The sequence below is a fragment of the Triturus cristatus genome, chromosome 12 (genome assembly GCF_964204655.1).
Source record: "Triturus cristatus chromosome 12, aTriCri1.1, whole genome shotgun sequence".
Lineage (NCBI taxonomy): Eukaryota > Metazoa > Chordata > Amphibia > Caudata > Salamandridae > Triturus > Triturus cristatus.
This window is the reverse complement of record NC_140595.1, coordinates 724,514,529-724,527,890: the sequence shown is the minus strand read 5'-3', so window position 1 is coordinate 724,527,890 and position 13,362 is coordinate 724,514,529. Positions and strand designations below refer to the sequence as shown.

The 13,362-nt window shown below is 40.2% G+C and overlaps 4 non-coding genes across 4 annotated transcripts; all 4 read right to left on the bottom strand.

The window, feature by feature from the left end:
• Positions 1-1,900: 1,900 nt before the first annotated feature.
• On the bottom strand, positions 1,901-1,972 carry TRNAH-GUG (transfer RNA histidin (anticodon GUG)). The gene has a single exon. It is a non-coding gene; the product is annotated as a tRNA-His (tRNA).
• Positions 1,973-3,253: 1,281 nt separating this feature from the next.
• On the bottom strand, positions 3,254-3,335 carry TRNAS-AGA (transfer RNA serine (anticodon AGA)). The gene has a single exon. It is a non-coding gene; the product is annotated as a tRNA-Ser (tRNA).
• A 3,929-nt stretch (positions 3,336-7,264) lies between these two features.
• On the bottom strand, positions 7,265-7,346 carry TRNAS-AGA (transfer RNA serine (anticodon AGA)). Its single transcript has one exon. It is a non-coding gene; the product is annotated as a tRNA-Ser (tRNA).
• Positions 7,347-11,287: 3,941 nt separating this feature from the next.
• TRNAS-AGA (transfer RNA serine (anticodon AGA)) lies at positions 11,288-11,369 on the bottom strand. Its single transcript has one exon. It is a non-coding gene; the product is annotated as a tRNA-Ser (tRNA).
• Positions 11,370-13,362: the final 1,993 nt, after the last annotated feature.

Here is a 13,362-nt window from a genome sequence, read left to right as displayed (position 1 = left end):
AGTAAGGCAGTATCAGAGTACAGTGTAAAACATTTGTTGTACACACTCAGTCAGCAAATGGTCTCACACACTCAAGAACTGAACTCTAGGCCATTGGTTTGCATACAAAAGATATTGTTGTTTTATTTTAGAACCAACAATAGGTATCAAAATATACTTTCTCAGAATGAGATGCTTTAGTTAAATACTTTGCAATAGGCAATTGACTTTTGCAGGTCATAGTTACAGTTTATTGCAATAGGCAACACAATTTGAATCACAATAATACATTGAGCTCAATGGGAATTTTAAGTTATATGCAATTAATTACTTTCAGGATTACTTTTCTAAATCCAGGACTGGATCCTAGATTCAGTCCTGGGACAGTTCTTGGAAACAAGTGAGTAAATTCGTTTTAGTTACTGTTGTGATTTTTAAGCAATATTTTGCTATTTTAAAAGTTGACACTTCGAAACTTTTGCTGATCAAATTACCAATGTTATCCTATGGAAGGAAATTCACTTAGCAGGTAAGTGGGGTTATGGTTACGTTTTCTAGGTCAGTGTTGGATCCTAGATCCAGCACTACTGTACCACCTGTAAGCAGTTGAGAAACTGCGTTTAAGTTATACAGGCGATTTTTAAGGAATATTTACATGTTTGCAAAATCGACACTTAGAAGAAATTTCACAGAAAAACAGTCAATGGTTTCCTATGGAAGAAAATTCAAGTTACGGGTAAAGTACGTTCTCGTTACTTTTGTAATCCAGTGCTGGGCTCCTAGGCTCAGTACTGGGACATCTATCTAAAACAGGTAAACAATTACGTTTTCACAGTTGGTACGATTTTTAAAGAATATTTGTAAGTTTCAAAAATCGACACTTAGAAAATTTTCAGCAAAAAGCAGGCAATGATATCCCATGGAAGGAAATTCGAGTTACTGGTAAGTACGGTTAAAATTACTTTTCAGGGTCAGTACCGAGCTCCAAGATGCAGCACTGAGGTCTCTCCTGATAACAGGTGAGTAAATCAGAATTCGTTGTTCGGCTGATTTTAGATGAATATTTTAAAGTTCCAAAACTCCACACCACTTAGAAGAATTTCCAAGTGAAACCACTCAATGTTAGCCTATGGAAGAAAAGTGAGTTATCGGCTTTTAGGTAAGTACTCGACTGGCAGAGTTATGGTTCTGGGCATAGACTCAGGGGTGTCCCAGGGGAGTCCCAGCCTACTTGCCAAGCCTTAAACTCCCCTTTTATTACATATCATTTACACCTAAGGTAGGCCCTAGGTAGTCCTAGGTGCATGATGCTATGTAAGTAAAAAATAAGATATGTACTTTGGTGGTTCGCGTGTCCTGTAAGTACCAAACAGTCTATTTCATTTTTCACTACTGTGAGGTCTACCCCTCTCATAGGTTAGCTCTGTGTATTCCCCTATACATTTAATTTGGTAATTCCATATCGGAGAGGAGTAGCTTTATTTATTTATTGAAAATCCTACTTACTGGTGAGGTTGGATTTAACTTTACTATTTTAGAAATGCCACTTTTAGAGAGTGAACATTTCTCTGCACTTACTGCTCTATTTGCCTGAAACCTGGCCCCAATACACGTCTGGATTGGGCTGGGTGACAGCAAAATTTGTGCCTTCCCTCTAGAGAGCCACAACACAGGTCACTCAACTGCACCTGGGGGGTGAGCTCCGCTCCCCCTCCACCCACAATAGGTTCAAGAACGATAATTTATGTAAGTAAATACATTATAGCTACAGCTTATAATCATGCGAGTTTAAATCATTTGTTGTTAGATGGTTTAAATATTTGAAAGGATCTGTTTTTAATAGACATTTTACAAAAACCACTGGTACATTTGCTAATTCTGTAAAATTAACACCCAACTGCCGTGAAATTGCCAACCACAATGCCGTGACTCGGATTCGAACCGAGGTTGCTGCGGCCACAACGCAGAGTACTAACCACTATACGATCACGGCGAGCTACTTGGGCTCAACGACATACAGTGACATGGAGAATTTATAATTCGGAACACTCAGGGCTGTTCCTGTGATAGGCTGGATGTATTCATTGCTTCCTCATTCCTCATTCAGAGGCTGCGTCTCCTCAGTGGTTGATAGGCTGAAACCGTTTCCTGGCCGCCTGCTTGTGAAATGCCAGGAGTCAAAGATCACACATTACACTTGCGGACCTGTGATGGGACACCAATGCAGAGAAACCCACCTGGCACAGACCTTCTATTCTGTCTATTAGACCTGCATCTTCCCTGCACCTTTCAAGCCATTTGTATGTAAAGCAAGAAAGAGTTAGAGAGTGATCCATCTACACTTTTATAGGGAGGATGTCGCCGTGAGCTCCTCCCAGCTAATCACACGAACAGCAGAAAAGCAAGATAAATACACAGTTGAGGGGTGGGCTGCATGGTTATGTTTTTGAGTAAATATTGAAACTGACCTCAGTGGCTCATTAGCAGAGCTGCGGCTAATGACTGGTGCCAAATCATGATGAAGCAAGCACCATGGCTCGTAGGGGACCCACAACACGCTTTTCTTAGCTCACTGAATTAAAGTATAAACTTCCGCCGTGTGTGAGTGGTAAAGGCTTGTTAATATGGTTCCTTTTCCAATTCAAGTCTGACAACAAGAGGCAGGAACCACGTGGCTTCGGAAGCTCAGGAAAGTAGCCACCAACCACAGAGAAAGAGAGAACTGGCAGTATGAGAGGTGGAGAAAACAGAAGCGGGAGCAAGGAGCTCAAATGAGATTGATGGCGTTTAAATAGAGCGCGTAAAGGAACAGTTACACAGCTAAGAAATGGGAAAGACAGACTAGGGAAAAAAACACAGAAAGAGCCTGTAGATGAAATTCTCTTCCTGGGACAGCAGGTTAAGAGAAATTACACATGGGGAGGTTAAGCATGTAACACGGGGGAGAATAAAAAAGAAAATGCAGTTTTATGAAGTGTGTTTGCCAATCCAGCCAGCACTTTTGTTCTATTTCTCTCTTTGCGTCTTTTATTGGTAAAGTAACTTTCAAGTGCATGCGCAGGTATGAATGAGAGAGCAACCGTATAATAATTTGAAGTGTTTACACCAGTGCTAAAGTAGGAATGAGGTGTAGCAAAGACATGAAAGAGGTAGCGATAACAAATATGTGGAGAGGCAATAGTGACACAAAAATAAGCCACCTATTTATAAAACTGAAATGGAAGAAATACTAAAGGTTAACTTCTGAAATTGTAGCCGATAATAAAAAGATTCTTGTTGTTGGCAGGATTCGAACCTGCGCGGGGATACCCCAATGGATTTCTAGCCCATCGCCTTAACCACTCGGCCACAACAACTTGCTGTAGGCTGCCTACAAATATTTTGTTTGAAAGTTTTGAAGTTTTCCCACATCAAAGTACTGATATTCTGCAATGCGCTTTTTAAAAACAATGTTTTTTTCATCATGCACGTTCTGTCCTAAAAACAAAAATTGCATGAGTATATCTCTGGATCTGTAAAAGGATACGCTTGCATTCAAACTCTCTTGTGGCACTCAAGTTTTTTGGACCCTATTGCACTCTGTTTTTGCGCTGCTTTTAGTCTACGACCCATATTACAGAAGTCAACCATCTCTGAGTATTTGGGACTCCTTTGTAAGTGCCTTATCTTTAATCCTTGAAAAGCTCTATAATAAAGGGGTCTGTCAAAGATTGCTTGAATGGAAGATAAAAGAAGGCCCACTTGTCTCACCAAATGCAGTAGAGAAACCTGATGTTTTACTCATGTTATCCTTAGTTCAGTTTTTGTTAGACCTGGCATCCTTAAGGTGGCCTACCAGCAACCTTTTTGCTTTTCACCTCACGTTTTGCTGTATCTTTATGTTGGCCTTAGGACTCTAATCACTTTATCACTACTGTGAGAAAGTGGCTCTGTATATACTGTTTCCAAATAGGTACAGTGTGCACAGAGTCCCCAGTCCCCAGAGGTTTGGCAGAGGCTAAAGTTAGATATAACCTTACTCTCTAAAGTGGTAGCTTGCCGAGCAGTAAGGCAGTATCAGAGTACAGTGTAAAACATTTGTTGTACACACTCAGTCAGCAAATGGTCTCACACACTCAAGAACTGAACTCTAGGCCATTGGTTTGCATACAAAAGATATTGTTGTTTTATTTTAGAACCAACAATAGGTATCAAAATATACTTTCTCAGAATGAGATGCTTTAGTTAAATACTTTGCAATAGGCAATTGACTTTTGCAGGTCATAGTTACAGTTTATTGCAATAGGCCACACAATTTGAATCACAATAATACATTGAGCTCAATGGGAATTTTAAGTTATATGCAATTAATTACTTTCAGGATTACTTTTCTAAATCCAGGACTGGATCCTAGATTCAGTCCTGGGACAGTTCTTGGAAACAAGTGAGTAAATTCGTTTTAGTTACTGTTGTGATTTTTAAGCAATATTTTGCTATTTTAAAAGTTGACACTTCGAAACTTTTGCTGATCAAATTACCAATGTTATCCTATGGAAGGAAATTCACTTAGCAGGTAAGTGGGGTTATGGTTACGTTTTCTAGGTCAGTGTTGGATCCTAGATCCAGCACTACTGTACCACCTGTAAGCAGTTGAGAAACTGCGTTTAAGTTATACAGGCGATTTTTAAGGAATATTTACATGTTTGCAAAATCGACACTTAGAAGAAATTTCACAGAAAAACAGTCAATGGTTTCCTATGGAAGAAAATTCAAGTTACGGGTAAAGTACGTTCTCGTTACTTTTGTAATCCAGTGCTGGGCTCCTAGGCTCAGTACTGGGACATCTATCTAAAACAGGTAAACAATTACGTTTTCACAGTTGGTACGATTTTTAAAGAATATTTGTAAGTTTCAAAAATCGACACTTAGAAAATTTTCAGCAAAAAGCAGGCAATGATATCCCATGGAAGGAAATTCGAGTTACTGGTAAGTACGGTTAAAATTACTTTTCAGGGTCAGTACCGAGCTCCAAGATGCAGCACTGAGGTCTCTCCTGATAACAGGTGAGTAAATCAGAATTCGTTGTTCGGCTGATTTTAGATGAATATTTTAAAGTTCCAAAACTCCACACCACTTAGAAGAATTTCCAAGTGAAACCACTCAATGTTAGCCTATGGAAGAAAAGTGAGTTATCGGCTTTTAGGTAAGTACTCGACTGGCAGAGTTATGGTTCTGGGCATAGACTCAGGGGTCTCCCAGGGGAGTCCCAGCCTACTTGCCAAGCCTTAAACTCCCCTTTTATTACATATAATTTACACCTAAGGTAGGCCCTAGGTAGTCCTAGGTGCATGATGCTATGTAAGTAAAAAATAAGATATGTACTTTGGTGGTTCGCGTGTCCTGTAAGTACCAAACAGTCTATTTCATTTTTCACTACTGTGAGGTCTACCCCTCTCATAGGTTAGCTCTGTGTATTCCCCTATACTTTTAATTTGGTAATTCCATATCGGAGAGGAGTAGCTTTATTTATTTATTGAAAATCCTACTTACTGGTGAGGTTGGATTTAACTTTACTATTTTAGAAATGCCACTTTTAGAGAGTGAACATTTCTCTGCACTTACTGCTCTATTTGCCTGAAACCTGGCCCCAATACACGTCTGGATTGGGCTGGGTGACAGCAAAATTTGTGCCTTCCCTCTAGAGAGCCACAACACAGGTCACTCAACTGCACCTGGGGGGTGAGCTCCGCTCCCCCTCCACCCCCAATAGGTTCAAGAACGATAATTTATGTAAGTAAATACATTATAGCTACAGCTTATAATCATGCGAGTTTAAATCATTTGTTGTTAGATGGTTTAAATATTTGAAAGGATCTGTTTTTAATAGACATTTTACAAAAACCACTGGTACATTTGCTAATTCTGTAAAATTAACACCCAACTGCCGTGACATTGCCGTGACACGGATTCGAACCGAGGTTGCTGCGGCCACAACGCAGAGTACTAACCACTATACGATCACGGCGAGCTACTTGGGCTCAACGACATACAGTGACATGGAGAATTTATAATTCGGAACACTCAGGGCTGTTCCTGTGATAGGCTGGATGTATTCATTGCTTCCTCATTCCTCATTCAGAGGCTGCGTCTCCTCAGTGGTTGATAGGCTGAAACCGTTTCCTGGCCGCCTGCTTGTGAAATGCCAGGAGTCAAAGATCACACATTACACTTGCGGACCTGTGATGGGACACCAATGCAGAGAAACCCACCTGGCACAGACCTTCTATTCTGTCTATTAGACCTGCATCTTCCCTGCACCTTTCAAGCCATTTGTATGTAAAGCAAGAAAGAGTTAGAGAGTGATCCATCTACACTTTTATAGGGAGGATGTCGCCGTGAGCTCCTCCCAGCTAATCACACGAACAGCAGAAAAGCAAGATAAATACACAGTTGAGGGGTGGGCTGCATGGTTATGTTTTTGAGTAAATATTGAAACTGACCTCAGTGGCTCATTAGCAGAGCTGCGGCTAATGACTGGTGCCAAATCATGATGAAGCAAGCACCATGGCTCGTAGGGGACCCACAACACGCTTTTCTTAGCTCACTGAATTAAAGTATAAACTTCCGCCGTGTGTGAGTGGTAAAGGCTTGTTAATATGGTTCCTTTTCCAATTCAAGTCTGACAACAAGAGGCAGGAACCACGTGGCTTCGGAAGCTCAGGAAAGTAGCCACCAACCACAGAGAAAGAGAGAACTGGCAGTATGAGAGGTGGAGAAAACAGAAGCGGGAGCAAGGAGCTCAAATGAGATTGATGGCGTTTAAATAGAGCGCGTAAAGGAACAGTTACACAGCTAAGAAATGGGAAAGACAGACTAGGGAAAAAAACACAGAAAGAGCCTGTAGATGAAATTCTCTTCCTGGGACAGCAGGTTAAGAGAAATTACACATGGGGAGGTTAAGCATGTAACACGGGGGAGAATAAAAAAGAAAATGCAGTTTTATGAAGTGTGTTTGCCAATCCAGCCAGCACTTTTGTTCTATTTCTCTCTTTGCGTCTTTTATTGGTAAAGTAACTTTCAAGTGCATGCGCAGGTATGAATGAGAGAGCAACCGTATAACAATTTGAAGCGTTTACACCAGTGCTAAAGTAGGAATGAGGTGTAGCAAAGACATGAAAGAGGTAGCGATAACAAATATGTGGAGAGGCAATAGTGACACAAAAATAAGCCACCTATTTATAAAACTGAAATGGAAGAAATACTAAAGGTTAACTTCTGAAATTGTAGCCGATAATAAAAAGATTGTCGTTGTTGGCAGGATTCGAACCTGCGCGGGGATACCCCAATGGATTTCTAGTCCATCGCCTTAACCACTCGGCCACAACAACTTGCTGTAAGCTGCCTACAAATATTTTGTTTGAAAGTTTTGAAGTTTTCCCACATCAAAGTACTGATATTCTGCAATGCGCTTTTTAAAAACAATGTTTTTTTCATCATGCACGTTCTGTCCTAAAAATAAAAATTGCATGAGTATATCTCTGGATCTGTAAAAGGATACGCTTGCATTCAAACTCTCTTGTGGCACTCAAGTTTTTTGGACCCTGTTGCACTCTGTTTTTGTGCTGCTTTTAGTCTACGGCCCATATTACAGAAGTCAACCATCTCTGATTATTTGGGACTCCTTTGTAAGTGCCTTATCTTTAATCCTTGAAAAGCTCTATAATAAAGGGGTCTGTCAAAGATTGCTTGAATGGAAGATAAAAGAAGGCCCACTTGTCTCACCAAATGCAGTAGAGAAACCTGATGTTTTACTCATGTTATCCTTAGTTCAGTTTTTGTTAGACCTGGCATCCTTAAGGTGGCCTACCAGCAACCTTTTTGCTTTTCACCTCACGTTTTGCTGTATCTTTATGTTGGCCGTAGGACTCTAATCACTTTATCACTACTGTGAGAAAGTGGCTCTGTATATACTGTTCCCAAATAGGTACAGTGTGCACAGAGTCCCCAGTCCCCAGAGGTTTGGCAGAGGCTAAAGTTAGATATAACCTTACTCTCTAAAGTGGTAGCTTGCCGAGCAGTAAGGCAGTATCAGAGTACAGTGTAAAACATTTGTTGTACACACTCAGTCAGCAAATGGTCTCACACACTCAAGAACTGAACTCTAGGCCATTGGTTTGCATACAAAAGATATTGTTGTTTTATTTTAGAACCAACAATAGGTATCAAAATATACTTTCTCAGAATGAGATGCTTTAGTTAAATACTTTGCAATAGGCAATTGACTTTTGCAGGTCATAGTTACAGTTTATTGCAATAGGCAACACAATTTGAATCACAATAATACATTGAGCTCAATGGGAATTTTAAGTTATATGCAATTAATTACTTTCAGGATTACTTTTCTAAATCCAGGACTGGATCCTAGATTCAGTCCTGGGACAGTTCTTGGAAACAAGTGAGTAAATTCGTTTTAGTTACTGTTGTGATTTTTAAGCAATATTTTGCTATTTTAAAAGTTGACACTTAGAAACTTTTGCTGATCAAATTACCAATGTTATCCTATGGAAGGAAATTCACTTAGCAGGTAAGTGGGGTTATGGTTACTTTTTCTAGGTCAGTGTTGGATCCTAGATCCAGCACTACTGTACCACCTGTAAGCAGTTGAGAAACTGCGTTTAAGTTATACAGGCGATTTTTAAGGAATATTTACATGTTTGCAAAATCGACACTTAGAAGAAATTTCACAGAAAAACAGTCAATGGTTTCCTATGGAAGAAAATTCAAGTTACGGGTAAAGTACGTTCTCGTTACTTTTGTAATCCAGTGCTGGGCTCCTAGGCTCAGTACTGGGACATCTATCTAAAACAGGTAAACAATTACGTTTTCACAGTTGGTACGATTTTGAAAGAATATTTGTAAGTTTCAAAAATCGACACTTAGAAAATTTTCAGCAAAAAGCAGGCAATGATATCCCATGGAAGGAAATTCGCGTTACTGGTAAGTACGGTTAAAATTACTTTTCAGGGTCAGTACCGAGCTCCAAGATGCAGCACTGAGGTCTATCCTGATAACAGGTGAGTAAATCAGAATTCGTTGTTCGGCTGATTTTAGATGAATATTTTAAAGTTCCAAAACTCCACACCACTTAGAAGAATTTCCAAGTGAAACCACTCAATGTTAGCCTATGGAAGAAAAGTGAGTTATCGGCTTTTAGGTAAGTACTCGACTGGCAGAGTTATGGTTCTGGGCATAGACTCAGGGGTCTCCCAGGGGAGTCCCAGCCTACTTGCCAAGCCTTAAACTCCCCTTTTATTACATATAATTTACACCTAAGGTAGGCCCTAGGTAGTCCTAGGTGCATGATGCTATGTAAGTAAAAAATAAGATATGTACTTCGGTGGTTCGCGTGTCCTGTAAGTACCAAACAGTCTATTTCATTTTTCACTACTGTGAGGTCTACCCCTCTCATAGGTTAGCTCTGTGTATTCCCCTATACTTTTAATTTGGTAATTCCATATCGGAGAGGAGTAGCTTTATTTATTTATTGAAAATCCTACTTACTGGTGAGGTTGGATTTAACTTTACTATTTTAGAAATGCCACTTTTAGAGAGTGAACATTTCTCTGCACTTACTGCTCTATTTGCCTGAAACCTGGCCCCAATACACGTCTGGATTGGGCTGGGTGACAGCAAAATTTGTGCCTTCCCTCTAGAGAGCCACAACACAGGTCACTCAACTGCACCTGGGGGGTGAGCTCCGCTCCCCCTCCACCCCCAATAGGTTCAAGAACGATAATTTATGTAAGTAAATACATTATAGCTACAGCTTATAATCATGCAAGTTTAAATAATTTGTTGTTAGATGGTTTAAATATTTGAAAGGATCTGTTTTTAATAGACATTTTACAAAAACCACTGGTACATTTGCTAATTCTGTAAAATTAACACCCAACTGCCGTGACATTGCCAACCACAATGCCGTGACTCGGATTCGAACCGAGGTTGCTGCGGCCACAACGCAGAGTACTAACCACTATATGATCACGGCGAGCTACTTGGGCTCAACGACATACAATGACATGGAGAATTTATAATTCGGAACACTCAGGGATGTTCCTGTGATAGGCTGGATGTATTCATTGCTTCCTCATTCCTCATTCAGAGGCTGCGTCTCCTCAGTGGTTGATAGGCTGAAACCGTTTCCTGGCCGCCTGCTTGTGAAATGCCAGGAGTCAAAGATCACACATTACACTTGCGGACCTGTGATGGGACACCAATGCAGAGAAACCCACCTGGCACAGGCCTTCTATTCTGTCTATTAGACCTGCATCTTCCCTGCACCTTTCAAGCCATTTGTATGTGAAGCAAGAAAGAGTTAGAGAGTGATCCATCTACACTTTTATAGGGAGGATGTCGCCGTGAGCTCCTCCCAGCTAATCACACGAACAGCAGAAAAGCAAGATAAATACACAGTTGAGGGGGGGGCTGCATGGTTATGTTTTTGAGTAAATATTGAAACTGACCTCAGTGGCTCATTAGCAGAGCTGCGGCTAATGACTGGTGCCAAATCATGATGAAGCAAGCACCATGGCTCGTAGGGGACCCACAACACGCTTTTCTTAGCTCACTGAATTAAAGTATAAACTTCCGCCGTGTGTGAGTGGTAAAGGCTTGTTAATATGGTTCCTTTTCCAATTCAAGTCTGACAACAAGAGGCAGGAACCACGTGGCTTCGGAAGCTAAGGAAAGGAGCCACCAACCACAGAGAAAGAGAGAACTGGCAGTATGAGAGGTGGAGAAAACAGAAGCGGGAGCAAGGAGCTCAAATGAGATTGATGGCGTTTAAATAGAGCGCGTAAAGGAACAGTTACACAGCTAAGAAATGGGAAAGACAGACTAGGGAAAAAAACACAGAAAGAGCCTGTAGATGAAATTCTCTTCCTGGGACAGCAGGTTAAGAGAAATTACACATGGGGAGGTTAAGCATGTAACACGGGGGAGAATAAAAAAGAAAATGCAGTTTTATGAAGTGTGTTTGCCAATCCAGCCAGCACTTTTGTTCTATTTCTCTCTTTGCGTCTTTTATTGGTAAAGTAACTTTCAAGTGCATGCGCAGGTATGAATGAGAGAGCAACCGTATAACAATTTGAAGCGTTTACACCAGTGCTAAAGTAGGAATGAGGTGTAGCAAAGACATGAAAGAGGTAGCGATAACAAATATGTGGAGAGGCAATAGTGACACAAAAATAAGCCACCTATTTATAAAACTGAAATGGAAGAAATACTAAAGGTTAACTTCCGAAATTGTAGCCGATAATAAAAAGATTCTCGTTGTTGGCAGGATTCGAACCTGCGCGGGGATACCCCAATGGATTTCTAGTCCATCGCCTTAACCACTCGGCCACAACAACTTGCTGTAAGCTGCCTACAAATATTTTGTTTGAAAGTTTTGAAGTTTTCCCACATCAAAGTACTGATATTCTGCAATGCGCTTTTTAAAAACAATGTTTTTTTCATCATGCACGTTCTGTCCTAAAAATAAAAATTGCATGAGTATATCTCTGGATCTGTAAAAGGATACGCTTGCATTCAAACTCTCTTGTGGCACTCAAGTTTTTTGGACCCTGTTGCACTCTGTTTTTGTGCTGCTTTTAGTCTACGACCCATATTACAGAAGTCAACCATCTCTGATTATTTGGGACTCCTTTGTAAGTGCCTTATCTGTAATCCTTGAAAAGCTCTATAATAAAGGGGTCTGTCAAAGATTGCTTGAATGGAAGATAAAAGAAGGCCCACTTGTCTCACCAAATGCAGTAGAGAAACCTGATGTTTTACTCATGTTATCCTTAGTTCAGTTTTTGTTAGACCTGGCATCCTTAAGGTGGCCTACCAGCAACCTTTTTGCTTTTCACCTCACGTTTTGCTGTATCTTTATGTTGGCCGTAGGACTCTAATCACTTTATCACTACTGTGAGAAAGTGGCTCTGTATATACTGTTCCCAAATAGGTACAGTGTGCACAGAGTCCCCAGTCCCCAGAGGTTTGGCAGAGGCTAAAGTTAGATATAACCTTACTCTCTAAAGTGGTAGCTTGCCGAGCAGTAAGGCAGTATCAGAGTACAGTGTAAAACATTTGTTGTACACACTCAGTCAGCAAATGGTCTCACACACTCAAGAACTGAACTCTAGGCCATTGGTTTGCATACAAAAGATATTGTTGTTTTATTTTAGAACCAACAATAGGTATCAAAATATACTTTCTCAGAATGAGATGCTTTAGTTAAATACTTTGCAATAGGCAATTGACTTTTGCAGGTCATAGTTACAGTTTATTGCAATAGGCAACACAATTTGAATCACAATAATACATTGAGCTCAATGGGAATTTTAAGTTATATGCAATTAATTACTTTCAGGATTACTTTTCTAAATCCAGGACTGGATCCTAGATTCAGTCCTGGGACAGTTCTTGGAAACAAGTGAGTAAATTCGTTTTAGTTACTGTTGTGATTTTTAAGCAATATTTTGCTATTTTAAAAGTTGACACTTCGAAACTTTTGCTGATCAAATTACCAATGTTATCCTATGGAAGGAAATTCACTTAGCAGGTAAGTGGGGTTATGGTTACGTTTTCTAGGTCAGTGTTGGATCCTAGATCCAGCACTACTGTACCACCTGTAAGCAGTTGAGAAACTGCGTTTAAGTTATACAGGCGATTTTTAAGGAATATTTACATGTTTGCAAAATCGACACTTAGAAGAAATTTCACAGAAAAACAGTCAATGGTTTCCTATGGAAGAAAATTCAAGTTACGGGTAAAGTACGTTCTCGTTACTTTTGTAATCCAGTGCTGGGCTCCTAGGCTCAGTACTGGGACATCTATCTAAAACAGGTAAACAATTACGTTTTCACAGTTGGTACGATTTTTAAAGAATATTTGTAAGTTTCAAAAATCGACACTTAGAAAATTTTCAGCAAAAAGCAGGCAATGATATCCCATGGAAGGAAATTCGAGTTACTGGTAAGTACGGTTAAAATTACTTTTCAGGGTCAGTACCGAGCTCCAAGATGCAGCACTGAGGTCTATCCTGATAACAGGTGAGTAAATCAGAATTCGTTGTTCGGCTGATTTTAGATGAATATTTTAAAGTTCCAAAACTCCACACCACTTAGAAGAATTTCCAAGTGAAACCACTCAATGTTAGCCTATGGAAGAAAAGTGAGTTATCGGCTTTTAGGTAAGTACTCGACTGGCAGAGTTATGGTTCTGGGCATAGACTCAGGGGTCTCCCAGGGGAGTCCCAGCCTACTTGCCAAGCCTTAAACTCCCCTTTTATTACATATAATTTTCACCTAAGGTAGGCCCTAGGTAGTCCTAGGTGCATGATGCTATGTAAGTAAAAAA